The sequence below is a fragment of the Marmota marmota genome, unplaced genomic scaffold (assembly GCF_001458135.2).
Source record: "Marmota marmota marmota unplaced genomic scaffold, marMar, whole genome shotgun sequence".
Classification (NCBI taxonomy): domain Eukaryota; kingdom Metazoa; phylum Chordata; class Mammalia; order Rodentia; family Sciuridae; genus Marmota; species Marmota marmota.
In genome coordinates, this window is record NW_025999961.1 from 16,747,381 (window position 1) to 16,767,734 (window position 20,354).

The 20,354-nt window shown below is 35.9% G+C and overlaps 1 long non-coding RNA gene across 3 annotated transcripts; it reads right to left on the reverse strand.

Moving 5' to 3' along the window:
- Nucleotides 1-1,345: 1,345 nt before the first annotated feature.
- Nucleotides 1,346-20,334, reverse strand: LOC107151151. 3 transcript variants are annotated; one of them, XR_001504671.2, is made up of 3 exons: nucleotides 20,103-20,334; nucleotides 19,636-19,850; nucleotides 1,346-1,696 (listed from the first exon to the last, which is right to left on the reverse strand). It is a non-coding gene; the product is annotated as an uncharacterized LOC107151151 (long non-coding RNA). The 3 variants fall into 3 exon arrangements; XR_007347493.1 differs by lacking the exon at nucleotides 20,103-20,334 and adding an exon at nucleotides 20,022-20,070; XR_001504670.2 differs by lacking the exon at nucleotides 20,103-20,334 and adding an exon at nucleotides 19,983-20,046.
- Between the last annotated feature and the right edge of the window lie 20 nt (nucleotides 20,335-20,354).

The window sequence follows — 20,354 nt, forward strand, 5'->3', positions numbered from 1 at the left end:
CAGGCCTCACACATGCTAGGCAAGTGCTCTACTACTGAGCTATATTCCCAGGCCTCCCTTTATTAAAAAAATGTTATGTTGAGATAGGGTCTCACCAAGTTGACCAGGCTGGTTTTGAACCTGCAGTCCTCTTGCCTCAACCTCCCTGAGTAGCTGGGATTAAGGTGTGCACCATCATACCAAGCTTCACTGTCTCTTCTTAAGCTAAGAATTCGTTTTTTCCTGCTCCTGGGACATCAGAGTTCCTGGGTCATAAGCCTGTGCACTTGGACTTACACCACACCTGGTAGCTTCTATAAAATTTAAAATTAAATATGTAACTTGTATTATATTTCCACTTGGAAGTGTTAACCTAAAGCTTAACCTACATATCCAGCCACTTTTGGGATCAAGTACACTCTAATTCATACTTATTGCTATGATATACATAGTAAAAATGAACACTCAGACATTTTTTAAGAAAAATATATTTAGAATATATATATTTTTAAATGACATTGTAGCTGAGCATGGTGGCACACATCTATACTTCCAGGAACTAAGGAGCCTGAGGCAGGAGGATTGCAAGTTTGAGGATAGCCTCAGTAATTTAGCAAGGCCCTAAGCAATTTAGTAAGACCTTGTCTCAAAATAAAAAGTAAAAAAGGGCTGGGGATGTGACTCAGTGGTTAAGCAACTCTGGTTTCAATCCCCAGTATCAAAATCAATCAAATAAAATGACATCGTATTTGATTACACTATGGTTCTGTGAAGGACAGAGTAGTCTCAACCCTATTTCCTTAGATAGGAACCAGTGAAATTAATTGTAAGAGGCATAACTTCTGCATATGTATGTTATGGTTTGGATGTGAGGTGTCCCCAGAAGCTTATGTGTGAGACAACACAAGAAGGTTCAGAGGAGAAATGACTGGGTTGTGAGTCTTAACACAATCAGTGAATTAATCCCCTGAGAGGGACTAACTGAGTGGTAATTGGAGAGGTAGGGAGTGGCTGGAGGAGATGAGAGTTGGGGCGTGGCTGTGGGGTCTATCTTTGTAAGTGGAGTCTCTCTCTACTTCTGGATCATCATGTGAGCCATTTCCCTCTGCCACACTCTCACCTTGAGCCCTGAGGAATGGAGCAGGCCTTCTACGGATTAAGACCTCTGAATCCCGGAGTCCTCAAATAAACTTTTCCTCCTCCACAATTGTTCTGGTCTGGTCTTTTCGTCACAGCAGTAAAAAAGCTGACTAAAGCAATGTACATATAAATAATCCCTGGGGCCAGAAGGAATAATCATAAATATTTTTAAGGCAAAAGTCATACTTAATTAGATGATTTTTGTAGGTAAATAATTACAAATGAGGAAGGAAGATGTATATTTATTTTCTCAAAAAAGATTTGACCAAGTTCTACGTTGAAAGTTTTCCCATCCGTAAATTATATTACTGTAAACTTAATGGCTTCAACTCATTTTTGTGAGTTAAATGTTCAGGTACTGCTGAGCTGGGTCCTCTGTAAGACTGAAATAGTGGTGTTAGCCAGGACTGAGTTCGACTGGAAAGGATCTACTTTTATGTTCATGTGCAGCATTCAGTTCTCTTCAGTATGACAGACTGTGATCCTATTTCTTGTTTAACTGTTGTTTAGAGGCTTCCCTCAGATCCTTACCACACAGTCCTCTCCACAGGGAAGCTGACAACACAGTAGATTACTTCTTCAAAACCAGCAAGGAAAAAAAAACAGATGTTACAATTAGTTAACATAATCAAATAAATGTAACCGCTTATATCCTATCATCTTTGTTATATTATCAATATAACACAAAGTTAAAAGCAAATTGCATGGCCCACACACTCTTGAGGGAAAGGAATTACCCAAGCGTTTGAAAGGGGTTAAGTCCTACACAACAGAAAACTGGCTTAGGGCTAAAACTTAGGGAAAGATGTCACAGTGATGCCCAAACTATCTTTGAGAAGACCATTTTAATTAATGCTTTTAAATGATCTGGAAGAGAGGGAAAAAACAAAATCTTCCAGTTTTCTAAAAGAAATACTTTTCTAAATAGTGAAATATCATGGCAATAAGAAGCAAAGACTGGTCAATGCAAATAATAAGCAGCAACAGTAGCAATATCACTGGCAAGCAGTATATGGACTTAGAATATCTGAGAAATAAGATACAGAAGCAAAATTTGGAACTACATAAAAGTCCTGGTGAAATCAATGGGAAGATAAGGTGATTGACTTTCTTCAGGAATTTCAGAAACTGGGGATGTTCAGGTAGTGCTAGCCAGAGGATTTAACAATAGCAGAGGAAAATTTGCTCACTGCCCCACAGGAAAAAAAAATGAGTGCATGGTGAAGTTTCTCTTTTAACAGAGATTTACAATAGCCTCAAAATAAATAAATAGATAAATAAATAAATAAAATACTTAGGAATCAACTTAATGAAAGAGGTAAAAGACCTCTATAATGAAAATTACAGAACACTAAAGAAAGAAATTAAACAAAACTTTAGAAGATGGAAAGATGTCCCTTGTTCTTGGAAAGGCAGAATTAATATTGTCAAAATGACCATACTACCAAAAGCGCTATAGCATGCGGTGCTAAGGATCGAACCCAGGGCCTCATGCATGCTAGGCAAGTGCCTACCACTGAGCTACAATCCCAGCCCCTCATTTGCTTTTGATAAATATTTTTTAGCAGTTATTGTTTTAGGGAATGCACTAGTTGCTTGGAATAGAGTATGAGCAAAAAACAGGTGAGGTTTCAACTTTCAAAGAGCTTGTAAGTAGTAGGGAAAGTGCGGGAATAAATAATTATGCAAATAACCATGTAATTATTAATGGTGAGTGCTATAAAAGACAAGGATAGAGGGTTTTGAAAAAAATATAATAGAAGAATTCAATTGAGCCTGCAGGATCAGGATTGCAGAGGTAGTGAAGGTAGGGGTTCTACCAAAAGTTAGAGAAAGTACTTGCCAGCAGAGGAAATAACACATAAGGTCCTAAGGGGAAAAGGAATTTAAGTTGGACTGCAGTAGCTGGGAAGCTAACATGGCTCCAGCATGGTGGCAGCTTAAAATTACAGAAGCAATCATGTAGGGCATGGTAAGCCAAGTCAAAGATTTTTAATTTTATTTTAAGAAAAATGTAAAGCCCCGGCTGGGGATGTGTCTTAAGCTGCAGAGCGTTTGCCTGGCATGCGTGCGGCCCGGATTCGATCTTCAGCACCACATAGAAACAAAGATGTTGTGTCCATCGAAAACTAAAAAATAAATGTTAAAATTCTCTCCCTCTCTCTCTCTTAAAAAAATAAAGTTGCCAACCCCCAAATAATAAATATTAAAAAAAATGCAAAGCCACTGGAAGATTTTAAGCAGAGAAATGACATAATATCATGTCCCTTATAAGTTGACACTCTTATAACTATTGGAAATTTGATTGAAGGGGCAAGTTTAGATATAGAATAGACAGTGAGGTTTTCATAGTAATCCAGAGATATCAACCCTTAGTAGAGATATGGAATTTTCAAGGATGACAACCAGATTTCTGGCAGAGCCATTTGGGAGGATAAAGTTACTACTGACTATTAAAAGGAAAAACTAAGTGCAATTAGATTTGGGGGGTTCAAGAGGCTTTAGTTAGGAGATGAGAGATGCTTCCTTCTCTTGTCTATGGTAAAACAATGATAATAAAAGAATGTAGAATTAGGTAATGATTGAACCATACAACTTTTGCTTTTTAGTACATTTAATGCACTGTGCTTTAGAAATAAATATATCTGCTAGAGAAGCAACCAAGATGCTACAGAGCAATCTTTTTGGACTTTTCCTATAATTTACTTCTCAGTGAAGCAACCTTATTTTGGCAAAGTTCCCCCATAATCAACTCTAGCAAGTCAGTACTAAGCAAACCAAGCTTGATCAATCTTACCTCCATCAATATAGTAACTATCAAAAAGTAAAATCTTTTTGCCAGGACCAAACTAAACAAAATTAAAGTCATGAATGACCCAATATTTCTTTTAGGGATTAAGAGAATTTCTAAATTCTTGTTCTATTACCTGAGGACAGCAGGCAATTGTTTTTCTAAGCAAGAATAAAGCTTATTTTTTTTAAAAAAATATATTTTTGTAGTTGTAGATGGACACAATACCTTTGTTTTATTTGTTTAATGTATATGGTACCAGGGATCAAACTCAGTGCCTCATGCATGCTAGGCAAGTGAGCCACAGCCCAGCCCCAAGAATAAAGCTTTATCTACCAACATTATTACAGCACTGTTTCACCATCATGAAAGTGTTCAGATTATGAATTTATCTTCTGTATTCAGATTATATAAAATTGATTTGTCCAAGTGTTTTGCTTTTCCATGCTGATTGGACTGTCAGGACAAACATTGTGAGGCTGCTAGAAATAGCACTATGTCTTATACACCTTTCACCTGTAATGTATATTCAGTGAGTGTTTGAAGAAATGACTATTTTGTAGATTATAGTTCTAAGAAAAAGATGCAGAAATATGATAGTGACTTCAATGTAGGTAAATATCCAGATAAATAAATTGGAAGATAATTCAGACCATACTAATGAAACACTAGGTTCTGAATTATCACAGTGTAACAAAATAACTTGTTTATAGAAAATAACTACTTAGTGTTCCAAGATAGTAGCTTAATTCAATGAACAATAAAGGGAGACTATATTTACCATGATTTTAGAAATGTAGTAAATAGAGTTCAAATACAAGCTGTTGTTGACTATGACAACACAAGTAATTTATTTTTTTCTTTAAAGGAGTTCACAAATCACTATTTGTTGCCATGCAAAAAGAACTCCTTAGGTTTACAGTGCTTAAAAAGGGCCAAGGGTGGGGCTGGGCATGGTGGTGCAGGCCTGTAATCCTAGCAGTTCTGGAGGCTGAGGCAGGAGGATTGTGAGTTCAAAGCTAGCCTCAGTGACCTCAAGTACTAAGCAACTCAATGAGACCCTGTCTCTAAATAAAACACAAAATGTGGCTGGGGTGTGGCTCATTGGTCGAGTACCCCTAAGTTCAATCCCAGATACCCCCGCAACCTCAAAAAAAAGGGGCCAAGGGTGAATAATATGAACAAAGGTCACAGAGGATATACTCAAAAGACAGGGACACTGAAAACATAGTTGAGTGAGTTCCAAAATTGTTGAAGTTCAATTGCTCAACTAAGATGGAACCCAGTCTCTGAAAAGTAATGTCTAATTAAAGTTTGAGGTGTGCATTTATACAAGTGGTTCTCAGGATAAACTGGCTTGACCACCACATCAGAGGTCCACCTGATGCAAGAGGGCAGGTTGGGTGTTGATGGGGAAGCTCCAAAGCTCCAATGCCTGCCAAAGATAAGAGTGCAGCCCTGATAGGGTCTAAGATCTCAAAGTGTCTATCAAACTGTTGAGTTTTGAAGTCCAGTGGTTAAAATAAGTAACTAATATGGGGGATCTGATAAGGTATGAGGAGCCATTCCCTGAGAGGAGAGTTTGCTCCAAGTTCCCACATATATACACAAGTAATTTCTTATGCTACAAACAAACAGAGAGCAGTAAATATAAACATTCACAATTAGGTTTATTAAAATACAAAATGGATTTTTCTGGCAATGCGTATAGCTTTTTGAAAAGTCTATTCAGTTAAAGACAATAATTAAACAGTTATTCAAATTGTATGCCATTAAGAGAAAGGAAATATTCCATAAATTATGCAATTAATTATTTAAAATCTCTCAGCATGTTTGACTTATTATCATTTGTTTCCATAATTTTTTAAAAGCATGGTTAAACTATAACCTCAGTGGTGCCTTTTGAATGATCCACAACAGGGCATTCTAATTTTTATTATGCAATCATTTATAAATTTTGGATCATTTACATTTTATGTGTAAGCAACACCAATGATGACTCAGGAAACCAATGCTGTATGGCCCTTTCCAACAGTGCCAAGGTACATAGCCTAATGTGTGTTTTTTTTTAAGACTTTAAAGACTGCACTGCAAGAAGGGTTGCTCATTTACCTCAGTGACAGAAATTGGTAGTCTCTTCAGAGGGAAACTGGCAGACTCAGGAGCAGGTTAACTGGCTAACCTCCTAATGTTTTATTTTCTTAGTATATATACTCTTTCCACATGCATGTATAGCCCTATAATAATCACAAATCACAATTTTAAAACAATAACAAAGTTAGTCACATGATGAAACAAAACCATATAATTAGTTTTCTGCATCTATCTTGGAGATAGTGCTTTTCCCAAAGTTCCATAGAACTTAGCGATAGTCATACTATTAAATTCTCTATTATATAACAAACAAAGCAGAAACTCTGTATATGCAAGAGGAACAAGTTAATTCTCTATGGTCCCAGGGTTATGATACCAAAAATAAACTGAACTCTTTAAAATGAAGATATTTTTATTCAAAAGTTTTGATTCTACCCCATGACTTTTTGTTAAAGCTAATAAAGAATAAAATAGGCTAAATTGAATTAAATTCTCTATTTTTTTCATAAGTTTTGCGCTCCAATGAATGCATCATGAGTAGTAAAAATGCATTAAAATTAATCAGAGAATCTGGGTGAATTTTGAAGAGATTAAGTCACTGAGTAAGAAAGAATTGTCTGTATGTAGCACAGAAGTTAAGATGCTAGGAAATAAAGCAGGCAGAACTTAACTACCTCAGATCCAGGGTCCCAATTCACCTAGAAAAGAGCTTCAGATAAATTCACTAATGCTATTTTGGTTCATCTGTGGATCAGCTGTACTAGTAAATTAACTTATTAATAAGAGTGGGCAAGGGCTGGAAAGATAGCTCAACTGGTAGAGTGCTTGCCTCGCATGCACAAGGCCCTGGGTTCAATCCCCAGCACACACACAAAAAAAAATCTAACACATCAAGAACAAAAAAAGAGTGGGCAAAGAGACCTAGGTCACCCACATTTCCTTTTTTGGCGAGGCATGTCTACTTAGGGCTCCAAAATCCAGATGAAAAATTGCTTTGAAGTCCACATCAGAATATAGGACTTACATTGTCATAAAAATCTGGTTTGAATTTTTTTTCTCACTTTTAACTATGTTGATTCAAGAAATGGAATAAGTTCTAATTTTAAAACAACTTGCTGACAAAGCCATTCTTTTTCCTTTAAGACTTTTGAATAAAATGTTTTCGTGCAAAAAATCTTAGGGTTAGGAAAATTTTCCAAGATGATCTATACCAGAATGTAACAATCTCTGTACATAGTTCAAATATCTCTCAAATTGCCCATAATAGTACATATATGTGGTTTTCAATTCATATGGGTTTGAACTGTGTACTATAGTTTGGAAAATCTGCCATAGTTTTGTAAATTCATTGAGTGTGTACCTATTCACTTCCAAAGTACACATTCACACACATGTACACATACTCAGTCTATGTCACTATATTTCAGATTTTATCTTATCCCATTATAGTGCCTTCTCTCAGTAGAACATATCCATCAATTGAACAGATTTTATCAAGCTTAATTTTCTTGGTTTGTGTTAGGAAAACAATAGTCATACTGAATAAGCTTTTTAAAACTACACACACTCTCCTACCTTAAGAATGATTGCTCTAAGTTTATCATTCAATTCTTCCTCTAACAGCACACTTTTCTTAGACATATTCCTCATACCTTTATAATGGCAAAATTTCAACCTTATAATAATGCATAGTGACGTTAAAAAGATTGTTATAATAAAGTTGGAATGAGTGTCTATATAATTATAATGTTTCCATAATATATTGTGACATTTGCTACTATGTATTAAATTCATTTTTATGGTTTTGGTTTCCAAAAAATTTATTCACTATTCACAAAATTATAGTTATATGTAAGGTGTCAGTCTTTGGACTGAAAGTATACATCTTGAGATTTAAATTTTAATTATCTACTGAAACAGCCACAACATTCTTGTATTTAAAGCAATCACCTTTACTAAAATAGCTCAACAACATTTATTGCTTAAAAATTTAAAAAATATTTTTAGTTGCAGGTGGAAGCAATACCTTTATTTTTTTATATGTTGTGCTGAGGATCGAACCCAGTGCCTCTCACATAGTAGGCAAGGTCTCTACCACTGGGCTACAACCCTAACCCTTTGTTTAAAAACATTTTAAACCCATTTTCAAAAGTAAAGAAATTCAGCAAGGCCATGTGGCACATGCTTGTAATCCCAGAGGCTCAGGATGGCTGAGGCAGGAGGATCAGAAATTCCAAGTCAGCCTCAGCAATTTAGTGAGACCCTGTCACAATAAAAAAATCAATGGGCTGGGGATGTGGCTCAGTGGTTAAGTGCCCCTAGGTTCAATCCCTGGTTAAAACGAAACAAAACAAATTCCTTTCTTTCATTAACAACCTTGGACACCACTGCCATTGGGGCTCTCAGCACATGAATCCTATAGTCAAGTCATAGAGTGGGAATCCAAATCCTGCTACCAAGATTTTTAGTTCTTTTCTGACTTCTTTCATTTTGTTTTTGAATTCTTATTCTTTTATTTCTTATATAATTTCCTGAATTTTTTTTTTTTTTTTTTACCTCACTGTGAAATAATGCACACGTGTGTTGGTACTGCTTTGTGAGTACATTGTCCTGGCATACTCTTGTCTGCATGGATGTTGTTTTACTCCTTATTTTATTTCTTTATTACAACTTTGTATGACATCTAACCTGGATATTTTCCTGTTGCTCATTTTTACATGAATTTAGTTTTCCTGGACTTTAAGAATAAAGCATTATTCAGATAACCTTAACAACTTGGTTTTTTAAAAACATGGGAGCTTGGGCTGGGGATGTGGCTCAAGTGGTAGCACACTCGCCTGGCATGTGTGCAGCCCGGGTTCGATCCTCAGCACCACATACAAACAAAGATGTTGGGCCGCCAAAAACTAAAAAATAAATATAAAAAAACAAAAACAAAAAAAAACATGGGAGCTTGAGCTGGGGTTGTGGCTCAGCGTAGTGCACTCGCCTAGCAAATGTGAGGTCCTGAGTTTGATTCTCAGCACCACATAAAAATAAATAAATAAAACAAAGGTATTGTATCCAACTACAACTAAAAAATAAGTAAAAATTAAAAAAAAAAATCATGGGAGCTTGCTTTCAGTAGTTTCTGACTCTGTTCCCTTATCCCATTTTAGTTTGGATCTCTCTTTCCTTCTCCATTATCCCTGTTTGACTGCATTTTGACTGCATTTCTAGTCATTTCTCCCCAATGTGAGGTCCCAACCTGGAAATAAAACTTGTGGATCAATTTTAAAAGTCCATTAAACTAAACTATTCAGGGGCTAAGGTTGTGGCTCAGTAGTAGAGTGCTTGCCTGGCAAGTGTAAGGCCCTGGGTTGGATCCTAAGCACCATATAAATAAATAAACTAATTAATTAAAAAAAAAACAAAGATATTGTGTCCATCTACAACTAAAAAAACATTAAAAAAACAAACAGCTTGCCTAGCACGTGTGAGGCCCTGGGTCTCAGCACCACATTAAAAAATAAATAAAGATATTAAAAACAAACAAACAAACAAACAAACAAATAACAACAACAACAAAAAACTATTCAGTCCCCTACAGGCCTCTCCTGGAGATTCTCATAGTCTTCTACTTCTGCCATACTAGCTGTGTGATTTTGGACAAATTGCTCATTCTTTCTGTGCTTCCCCTTCCTCATGGGTAAAATAGGAGAGTAAATAGGAGGGAAAAAATAATAGGATAATGAGTTTTCATTCAAAGTGCTTAAAACCTTGCTTAACACTGAGTACTTTTTGAATGTTAAGTAAAATATCCATCTGCTCCTTATTTATGAACTCACCTAGAAGTTCTACATGCTTTCAGGTTAGCTAATGGCAATTCCCCACCCCAGTGCTTCGGAAGGCCATTCCTATGCTAACCACAGATAAAGATTCAATTTAACCTATCAACATAGTTTACACTAGTTTGGTTTTTAATAATATTCCAAGAACAGAAAGCCGCTAAGTGTCAACCTAATAAAAACATAAATGCCCTTTGTTTCTACTGCTGATTTAGGAAATGGTATTTCTTGTTATAAGTTTCATTTTTCCTTTCCCTTGATTCTTTAGGGATGTGGAGGTAACTGTATTTGCATATAATCATATAGGAGTTTTTTCAACACCTGGTACCTTTAGCCAAGGTGGTAAGCAATCTTTTTAGAAAGGCTCTGGGAAACTTAAAAGTTCAGAGCATTTTCAAAAGACTGAAAAAAAAAAATGGGGGGGGGGCAGATACTGGGAATTGAACGTGGGAGCGCTTTACCACTGAGCTACATCCCCAGTTCTTTTTATTTTGGTCTCACTAAGATTGCCCAGGTAGGCCTCAAACTTGCAATCCTCTTGTCTCAACCTCCCTGCTTGCTGGGATTATAGGCATGAGCCACCATGCCCTGTGGAATTTTCATTTTTTGAGTTTAAGCAAATCATAAGCAGCAAATTCCTGTTATCTATAGTCAAGTATGCTACTTCTTTAACCTACTGGATCTGATTTTTTTTCCTTTTTAAGCAACTTTTCTGTTTTAAACATACAAACAAACAAAAAAAGCTAACCAACGAGATTTTTGGAATTCAGGTTTCCAAAAAGTAATTCCTTATACCATTATAGGATTTGTCTTGGAAAATCTGACTCAAAAAAAGTGGAGGAGAGACTCATGAAGACTGAAAATAATATATATTCCTGGTTTGAATTCTGGACAAGAATTTTTTCCCTTCCTTTTCTAAAAATTAGAGTATTACTAGGAAAATGTAAATGTTGGTTTTATATATATATAAATAATTTTGTATCAGTTTTTCTCATTTAGGTAATTATTCTACAATTATGAAAGAAAATGGAATGGAAGCATTTGGAGCATAAAAACATCATGCCTGCAATTTACTATCAGAGGTCAGACAAAAAGAGAGGATGTGAAAGTCAATGTGGTAAAATACTAACATTTAGAGAATCTTTGTGAAGGAATTCTTTGTACTATTTTCTTACAACCTTGTATTTTCTTACAACACTGAAATTATGTCAAAATTATGTTTTTTAATAGTTGAGGGGTTAAGAGCAGAAGGACAGTAAATTAGTGTCCTTAGTCTCTTTGAGCATATACAGTATCTGTGAATGTTACATGTGGCAAGCAAGAATATTATTATTTTTAAAGAAAAGTCGAGGACTTTTATATACCTCACATATTTAGCTAGTAGGCCAAAACAGAATCACCACCTAATGGTACTCACTTTGATAGCCATTTCATATTAGTGGAATCAATGGTATCCTAGTGAGATAATAATATAGGCTAAGACCATTAGATAGGCGCTATCAGATTGGCAGAGATGAAATTGAGTTACTATGCTCAGTTAGCTTGTGGGGCAATGACAATGTTTGTACACTCTTGATGGGATTTAGATTGATATAATCTAGTATGATCTTTCTGAGGAGCAACCAGGTGGTATGTATCACATTTTAAAATGCTCTCAGCAATTTCACTTCAGAAATTTATCCTAGGAAAATAGTGGGGCAGGTACACAAATATGTATATTCAAATATGTTTACTCTATCACAACAAAGAATAGAAGGCAACATGTGTCTATCAGTAAGTGATTGATTAAATAAATTAAGGTTTACCCATATAAAAGACTACTCTTCAGCCACCAAAAAGTATGATAAATTAATGTCTCTCTATGAAATGAAAAAGCAGGTTTAGAATGGTATATAGTGTGATCCTATTTACATTTAAAGTGCTTATTTACATTTAAAATACAAATATTATACAAGCATTTTTTGAAAAGGCTGAAAAAAAAAAGAATTGTAACTAGTTATAAGAATGTACTCTATACTATACCATAACTTGCAGGGACTAGTGCAGAATGAAAATGTGGAGCTCCATGTTTCAAACCTAAGAACCTAAGAATTTCAAGACAGTGACAACAGAGCATTAAGCCAAGCATGGGACTCTATGTGATTGTATGGGTCACATGTTCATAAAGCAGTACCTGACTATACACTTAGGTATACACTAAATTCTATTATATATTACATCATAAAACATAGGCTAAGATACACACCATAGTAAGTTGTTGCACATGGATAGGTGGGTAGAAATATATAAGGTAGTTTATCTTTTCCTCCCTTTCCTGTTTTTTTTTAAGATCAATACATTTTGTGATATAAGCAACACAGTGTGTTTAAATTATTACTGGGGAGGGCACTGAAATTAGCCAGTTTGCCAGTGTATCCTATAGATCAACTCAATGCCACCAGAGTGCCTCCAAGAAGACTGACAGAAATCCAACCAGTAGACAGAGATGTGTGGCTCTTAAAAGATATCTATGGCTAACTTGAATTACTTTTTTTTTTTTAAAAAAAAGAGTTTCACATACTAATGATTATTAGGATAGATAAATGCAAGGTGATTTTTTTCCTCCTTTCACATGCAAAATAGAAGTATAAGAAAAATAAGAATAAAAATATAAAACTTAAGAATTTTCAGTCCTTAGAAATAATTTTTCTAAGGTATTTAATTTAATAGCTCTACCAGGTCACCTGGGTATTGATATCTTTCTACTGCTCTAAAGGGTCCCATGATAGCCACGAATTAACAAAATAGTAGTATTATTAGTCATTAGTTGACTTGATCTTCCCACAAGTTAAATGTTTCCTTTGATGCTTCTATTTATAAGCAGAACTAAAAACCTGGGAAGTCTAATTTGGGATCAGTATGGTAGCTTATGTTCTACCATGTAGAACATCAAGGTTTGATTAGGCAGATCTTAGGGTTGTAGCCAAAAGGCAAGAGTACAAGACATTCTAATATCTAATGACTTATAAATAAGATGGCTAACACTTACCAGGTTCTCATTCTCATTAGTCATATAATCAGCAACCTTCAACAGGTCCTAATAAGAATGTTGGAATAAGCATACAGGTGAAAAGACAAAGGTTTCTAGGATTTAATAGTGTGCTGGAGAAAAACATTAAAAGATTTGTTGTTAAAGATTTTTCTGAAGTTCATCATAAGGTAATCAGTGACAACTAAATCTACATGACACATCAAAAGCTATAAACATTTGACTTTGTAAGTATCTAGAGAATCTGTCAAAACTCTTATTTGAGAAGTTCTCTAAGACATTTCAGGGTTTTGTATAACATGGTGACAAACTATAAATAGAAAGTTGATGAATCCTATGAGGTGTGTATTTCAAGACTAATTTATGTGCCTTGAAAGTGTTCAATTTTGTATTATTTTTAAATTCTCATTCCAGAATTACATGTGTATACATGGTACCATATGTCACATATAATGTATGCTCAGTAATAGAGACAAAAAAAACCTAATAAATGCACCAGAGAATTCTACTTATATGTGATTATCCAAAGCAGTCATTTGTTTTAGAGCATCAGTTTGTCTTCACTAAAGTTATTAAAGCCAGTCATATCAACAAGAATTTTCACCAATCTGTTTAGTACTACTATTCTCAAATTTCCAAGTACGATATATTACTAAAGGTAGGAATCTATCATTTTCACAAACAAAAGTAAAACTCTATTTAATGATTTACCTTTGGTTATCTCCATAGATATTTATCTGCCTTTATCTTTGTCTTATGATGAATTTTTTTTTGTTTTAAATGATTGTTACATATATAAATGTTTATCAAGAAGCACTTTTTAACAGTGTCCTATGAAGACTAAATGGGCTATGACAATATAATTCCAAGACATCAGGAACATGAAACAATTCTTATAGACATTATACAGGGATGACAGAGGATTGGAATGGAAAGAAGACAAATTCATGAAGATGTTCTATTTATTTATTACAATTTTGTACTTACTCAACATGGGATGTAGGAGAAAAGAATGAAGAATCAAAGATACCTAATATTTCAACTCAAGAAACTGAGTAGCACAATTAGTAGAAGTGACTGGGTATTAATGGATTTTTCCCCATTGTTATGATTGTGAAGGAATCTCTGAACAGGACAACTAAAAATAAAGATGCTAAATCTGCATTTCTGTTTTGTTTATTGGTATCAGAGATGATTCCAAGAGGTTGGTCAGTTGTGGCAGGAAACCCCATTCCTCTGTGCCTGCAGGGGCAGGGCCTGAGAAAGAGACTAGTAGAAGTAAACTAGCATGCCTGGCAAATAGACTGGAATTCAGAAGGAAGAACAGTTAATGGAGTCACACTTTGCCTCTTTGGGAATTGACTCAAGAACTGGGACAAGTCTGAGCCTTTAAGGAGCTAGAAGGGCAATGGCAGAGTATATAAGATTTAAGCTAACACCAAGAAACTCAAAATAGACTTAACAGGCCCAGTGGAGCCACTTACTGTGAAAAATGCCATAAACTGGTATTTGAGAAAACTCAAGAGAAAAATTAGACACAGGGAAAACATTGCATAAATCTATTAAAATATGCAATTGGATGTTATGGCCTAGAAAATTCTGTTCTTCAAACATTATTTGGTACATTTTTGAGTAAGAGATATATAACCATGACTTACCTATGCATTATAGTTATATGACATATGATCTATTATTGTGATGCACAATTACTCTTATTTTAACTTTGCCCTTATCTTAAGGCTGCCACCTTATAATAAGTTCTGTTAGGGCAGTTCTCAAAGGATGTTCAAGAACGTAAAACATCATTAGCATCACCTGAGCTTCTGCTAGAAATTCAGCTCTTCAAAGGCTATGCAGGCCTACTAAAACAGAAGTCCTAGGGACAGAATCTCCCAATTTGGGTTTTAAGCCTCTCAGGTGATTCTGATACACTCAGGTTTGAGAAACACTGTCAGTCTTCAGAACTAGCTCTTTATAGAGATCCAGCTGAGATCTGTGTGAGAGGCTAGGGAGGCAGAAGGGTCAACTAGAAACAGTGAGGTTTTTCAACTAGGCAGACCTAGAATCAAACTGGAATTCCAGCACCCTCTAGTTGTGTAGGATCTTAAGCAAGTCACTTAACTTCCTCATAAAGAAAATAGAAACAATAATACCCACTTTGAAAGGTTACTATGAATACTGAAGTTTATGTATCTCTGTGATAATCAGGAGTGTTGGCTGTAACGTCAGGCCTAGTTCAAAATGTCAGCTCTATCACTGCGTGATCTTGGGCAAATGACTACACCTCTGTGCTTCAATTTTCTCATTTGTAAAGTGATTACTCTTACTTCACAGGTTTTGAGGATTCAATGTGTTTATTTGTATATATATGTGTGACTTATATAGTGTATATATAAATTTATAGAATTACTTAGAGAATGCCTACCCCATAAGTGCTCAATAACTGTTATCTCTCTATAATAGAAGAAATACAAATACAACAATAATCAATACCTCATGCAAATAAAACACCTTGACTCGAGTATAGTAGATATTCAATATTTGGTAACAGTAATTATTACTGTAACTATAGAATTCTTTCCCATAAAGTGTAGGATTGTAGAGTTTCTAGTATATGGGGACCCCTGATACCTTCACATATTATTTATATTCTAATGTCTTCCCTCTCCTCTGAATAACTTCAATAATAATAATACCAATATTAATTGCCTTTTCTTGATAGTATACTATAGTTAGGTAGCATGCAATGATTGGGGGAGACAATAAAGAGTAGATGGGACCTTCTTGTACTTTTTTTTTCAATTCCTGTGATTATTTAAAAATAAAATTTTTTAAAAATAGGGTTATAAATGTCTGAAGTAAGTAATCAGGTGGACATTGGGGGGGGGAAAACTCAGTTTTTCTCCAATTAAATTGTCAAAACTAAGTTTGTTTGTTTATATTTGGTAACAGGGATTGAACTCAGAGGTGCTTTACCACTGAGCAATACCCCAATCCCTTTTTTTTTTTTTTTAATTTTGAGACAGGGCCTTGCTACGTTGCTGAGGCTGGCCTTGAACATTCGATCCTCTTGTACCAGCTTCCTAAGTCACTGGAATTACAGGTGTGTACCACCATGCCTGACTCAAAACTAAGTTTTTAAAGAAATAAGCTAAATAAATACTAGGTGATTCACCTCTCTCACTTTAATATTAATTTTTAACTCATCTTCATCTTTTCATTCAGAACTTTAGTCAAAATAAAGAAGTCATCTTCTCCAGTCTCCCCAGGTTATAAGTCAGAAAAGTCTGGCAATGGAGAGAAAGGAGCAAAGTCCTCTAATACCTGGTCGATTTTACTTTCCAGAGAAAATAAAGGGACATTCTTGTATTAGCCCATTTTATATTCGATTAAAGAAACACCTGAGGCTGGGTACTTTCTAAAGAAATTTTAGAAAAGAGGTTTACATAGCTCACAGTGGGGAGGCTCAAAGTTCAAACAGCATAGTAATGGCTCTGGTGAGGATTCCCCAGCTTTATCACATGAAGACAGATGGCATCAGGGACAAAGTGTGAGAGGGAAAGATCACACACAAGGTGTGACAGATAGTCAAAGGGAGGAGAGAGGCCAGGTTTGCATTTTTTACAACAACCTAATCTTGAGAACTAACTCAGGGTCACATGAGAAGTACCTTAATCCCTTCCCAGGGCAATTACCCAAAACATCTAATCAACTCCTACTAGGTCCCACTTCTTCTCCCCACCCCCTCAGTATTTTTTTTAGTTGTCAACTGACCTTCATGTTATTTATTTATTCATTCATTTTATTTATTTATTTATTTATTTATTTATTTATTTATTTATTTATTTATTTATATGTGGTGCTGAGAATTGAACCTAGTGCCTCACACTTGCTGGGCACTCTACCACTGAGCCACAAACCCAGGCCCTAAGTCCCACTTCTTAAAGGTCCCACAACCTCTCAACATTACCACACAAGTGACCAAGCTGCCAATACATGAATATTTGGGAAACAAACTACATCTAAACTATAGCAATTACCAAAGGTTCAATATTTTTCTCTAAAATAAGATCTAACCCAACTGTCCTAGCAACATGTATATTTCCTTCTTTTTTTCAGCCAGTACTACCCAAAATATTGCTCAAGAAATCATACATAATTGAAGGTATTCCCCAAATATAGAGACCAAAAAATCCATATTAGAGATTCTATAATCCTCAACTTAATGTATACATGAATAGTCCAAACTGCTGAAATAATTAAAAATTACAATTCCTTTTGAGATGACCATCTACCAACTGAAACCTTGTGTGAGGTTTCACAATCCCCTCACAAATCTGTTGCAGAACAGAAAACTTCTTTATTCAAGACTTTAAGAGAACTTCATGATACACTGAAAGCAAATAGCTCTATAATATTTTAGACTTTCCCTATACCAAAAATAATAAGTTGGGGGTATTAAGTTACCTAATATTGAATAGGCTATTGGAAACAGGTCTTAAATGTAGAGTAGGTTTTATAGTGCTTGGTTATAATAACTATATCTCATACGCTCCAAAAACCTCTTTATTAAATTAGTCCATATTTTTTATGGACTTGAATTTTTGTGTCTCTCCCAAAATTCATGTTGAAATTCTAATCCCCTATGTGACAGTATTAAGAAGTGACACTAAAGGTAATGAAATCATGAGAGAGTTTATTCTCTGGCGGCTCTCTACCACACGAAAATACAAAGAGAAGATAAGCCATCTACAAGCCAGGAAGAAAGCCCTCACCAGTTACTAGATCTGCCAGCACCTTAATATTGGACTTCATGTCCTTCAAACTGTCTGCTTTTTAAGCCACCAAGTATATGTTTAACTTATAGCAACCCAACTAAAATAATGTCAAAATGGTATTAATAGTTCTGCAGTTTACTACTTCCTTAGCTCAACAAATTAAATTTCCCAAACCTCCTAACCAGATTTAGTTGAAAAACAAGTTAACACTTCTTGATATAAATGTACATTGAGTTGTTATTGCTTCTAATTTACACTGTTTGATCTAAAATTTGATTTGATATCCATACTAATTTCAGGATTAAAATTTAAGGAATAAGTCAGGCATGATTCAGGGCAAGACATGCCCTGCCCCCACATTTAAAAGCAGTTGGACACACTTTGTTAAGACAGTTTTCTTTAATTATAATTCATAGGTAATCTGTTTGCTGGCTTAAGTTTTTCACTTGAAGTTGTTACTAGTTTTTTGCCAACAAGTTTACATGTTTGGTGTCTGTACTTACAGTTCTTCTGATATAGAAGATAAATAATTTATCAAGGAAGTTTTTCAGGGAGTTGGTAATAGTTCTAAATGCAGATTGGCCACCTAACTGGCAAGAACATACAATGTGCTGAGTACTACTGCATTCTATATATACATAGTGTACAAAATAAATATGATCCTTGATTTCAAAGAGCTTACTGTCTGGAGAGGAAGGCAGACCTCAGCCAGACATTAGACAAATAAAATTATAAGATGTGTTTAATTATTATTTGGATTACATCTCTCCCAGTTGGTAACAGTCGTCAAACCCATTTAAGGAGTATTCTGCAAAGAGAATTTTGGGCTGTTTTATTATCAGATATAACCAGTTGTAGATGGAAGACATGAAGACCTACACAACAGTAGACAACTCCATGAACTTCATCACAAAAACTATCATAAAATTTATTTCCAGAAGTACAAAGTATTCACCTATACTGCACGTTGACAGGATAACTTCTAATAGCAGAATAGAATTCATCAATGCATTTTTTCCTTGAATCCTACTTACAAACAAATCCATGATGGTGAAAAGCACACATGCTTTACAACTTAATTTTCTTATCCTAAACTTTTAAATACATCAGTACTCTAGCATTCAAATATAATTCTTTTTTAATTAAACAAGTCTCTGGGAAATAAAAATTTACATTCTTACCAGTTTTATTTTAAGGTCTGCATTTAATTTACAATCAAGTTAATCTTCGGTGTGAATTATTTCTAGGCATAGATTGTTTGCTAAGTTTATTTTCTAAGTTTATTTTTACCTTTCCTTCATTGTAACACCTTCAAGTGACTTCAATAGTATTCCAGTGCTGAGTTCTATAAACCCACTGACTTTCTTCAAAAAAAAAAAAAAGCATATATGTGTATATATATATATATATATATATATATATATATATATATATAATATAAATACATATAAATATACATATAAAACATATATATATGTGTGTGTGTGTGTGTGTGTGTGTGTATAACAAAACAAACGAAAACCCTCCTTTGCCTTAAAAGTGTTTCTTTAAGAAACGCTTCCACTTTAAACGTTTATTTCTGTATTTTGCTCCACCATAACAAAATATACCAGACGGGACCAAAAGTTTAAAAAGTTCCAGAAAGGGTTTGTGTTAGGGTCTCTTCCTCCTACCTTGCCACACAGAAATACATTCAATGTCTCGGTTCCCCGCTCGCATCCTAATTGCTATTTCACGTAACACTGTATCTTTGGGATACCGCATCTTCTTTTTTGAAAAAATCTAAGTACATTCTTTTGTGTTTGCGTTATTTTTGCCCCTGCTACCCTTGGAATTCATTTCTTTTCTCAAGAGTTACAATGTTACATGGTTATGTGCCACGATCCCCGCCCTGTAGAAGTTTGCATTTTGTGGCCAAGTAACTTCTTCAAGTTTCTATGAGGAAACACCTAGGAAGCGGTATCATCACAGGCTCATCAACTCTACCTAGTTTCCGACCTGTTGCGGGTACTCAGGATAAATCCAATTCATCTAACGGACCGCTTTTCTTTTCCATCACCACCCTCTCACTTTGCTCAGCGCCTCCGGAACGCTTGTAGCCCCTGCCAGTCCTCAGCTCCAGACCTGGCCCTTGGAGGTTTGGCCCTATCCAGCGTGGAGCCAAGGCGCAGCTCTCTCTCCTCGAAAAGCGAGCGGAGCGCTCAAGAAATGCCCTGGAAGAGAGGGCGCACCAGAGGAGAAAAGAACATTACTTTGACCCTGGACCCCAGACGTTTGGGGCTGCCCTGACAACCGCAGCAAACCAGCTTGTCCCCACCCAGTCTCCCGGCTTCTCCTTCTTTTACCCTCTCTCCTCGGAAATCTACTTTCTCTCACTTCCTCACCCTCTCTCCGGAGACACTAGGTCCCTCCCAGCGTTACCCTCACCGCACCCCTCCTTTCCCCTCCCCTCCCCACCCACTCACCCAGCCCTGGGCAGTTTCCTCCCAGCGTCGCTTTCTTCCCCTTTCTGTTCGCTCTCCATCGTCCCTTCTGATTGGCCGAGCGCACCGGAGCCTGGTTGGCCAATCGGCGAGCTGGATTGGTGGCGATGGGCGTGGCCGCGGCGCCGGGGCTCCCATATCGAGGCTGCCTCCCCCTCTCAGCCGGCCACACATTCCGCCGCCGTTGCCGCCGCCCGGCCCCGCAGTTGTCTTCACCGGAGCTGCTGTCGTTCT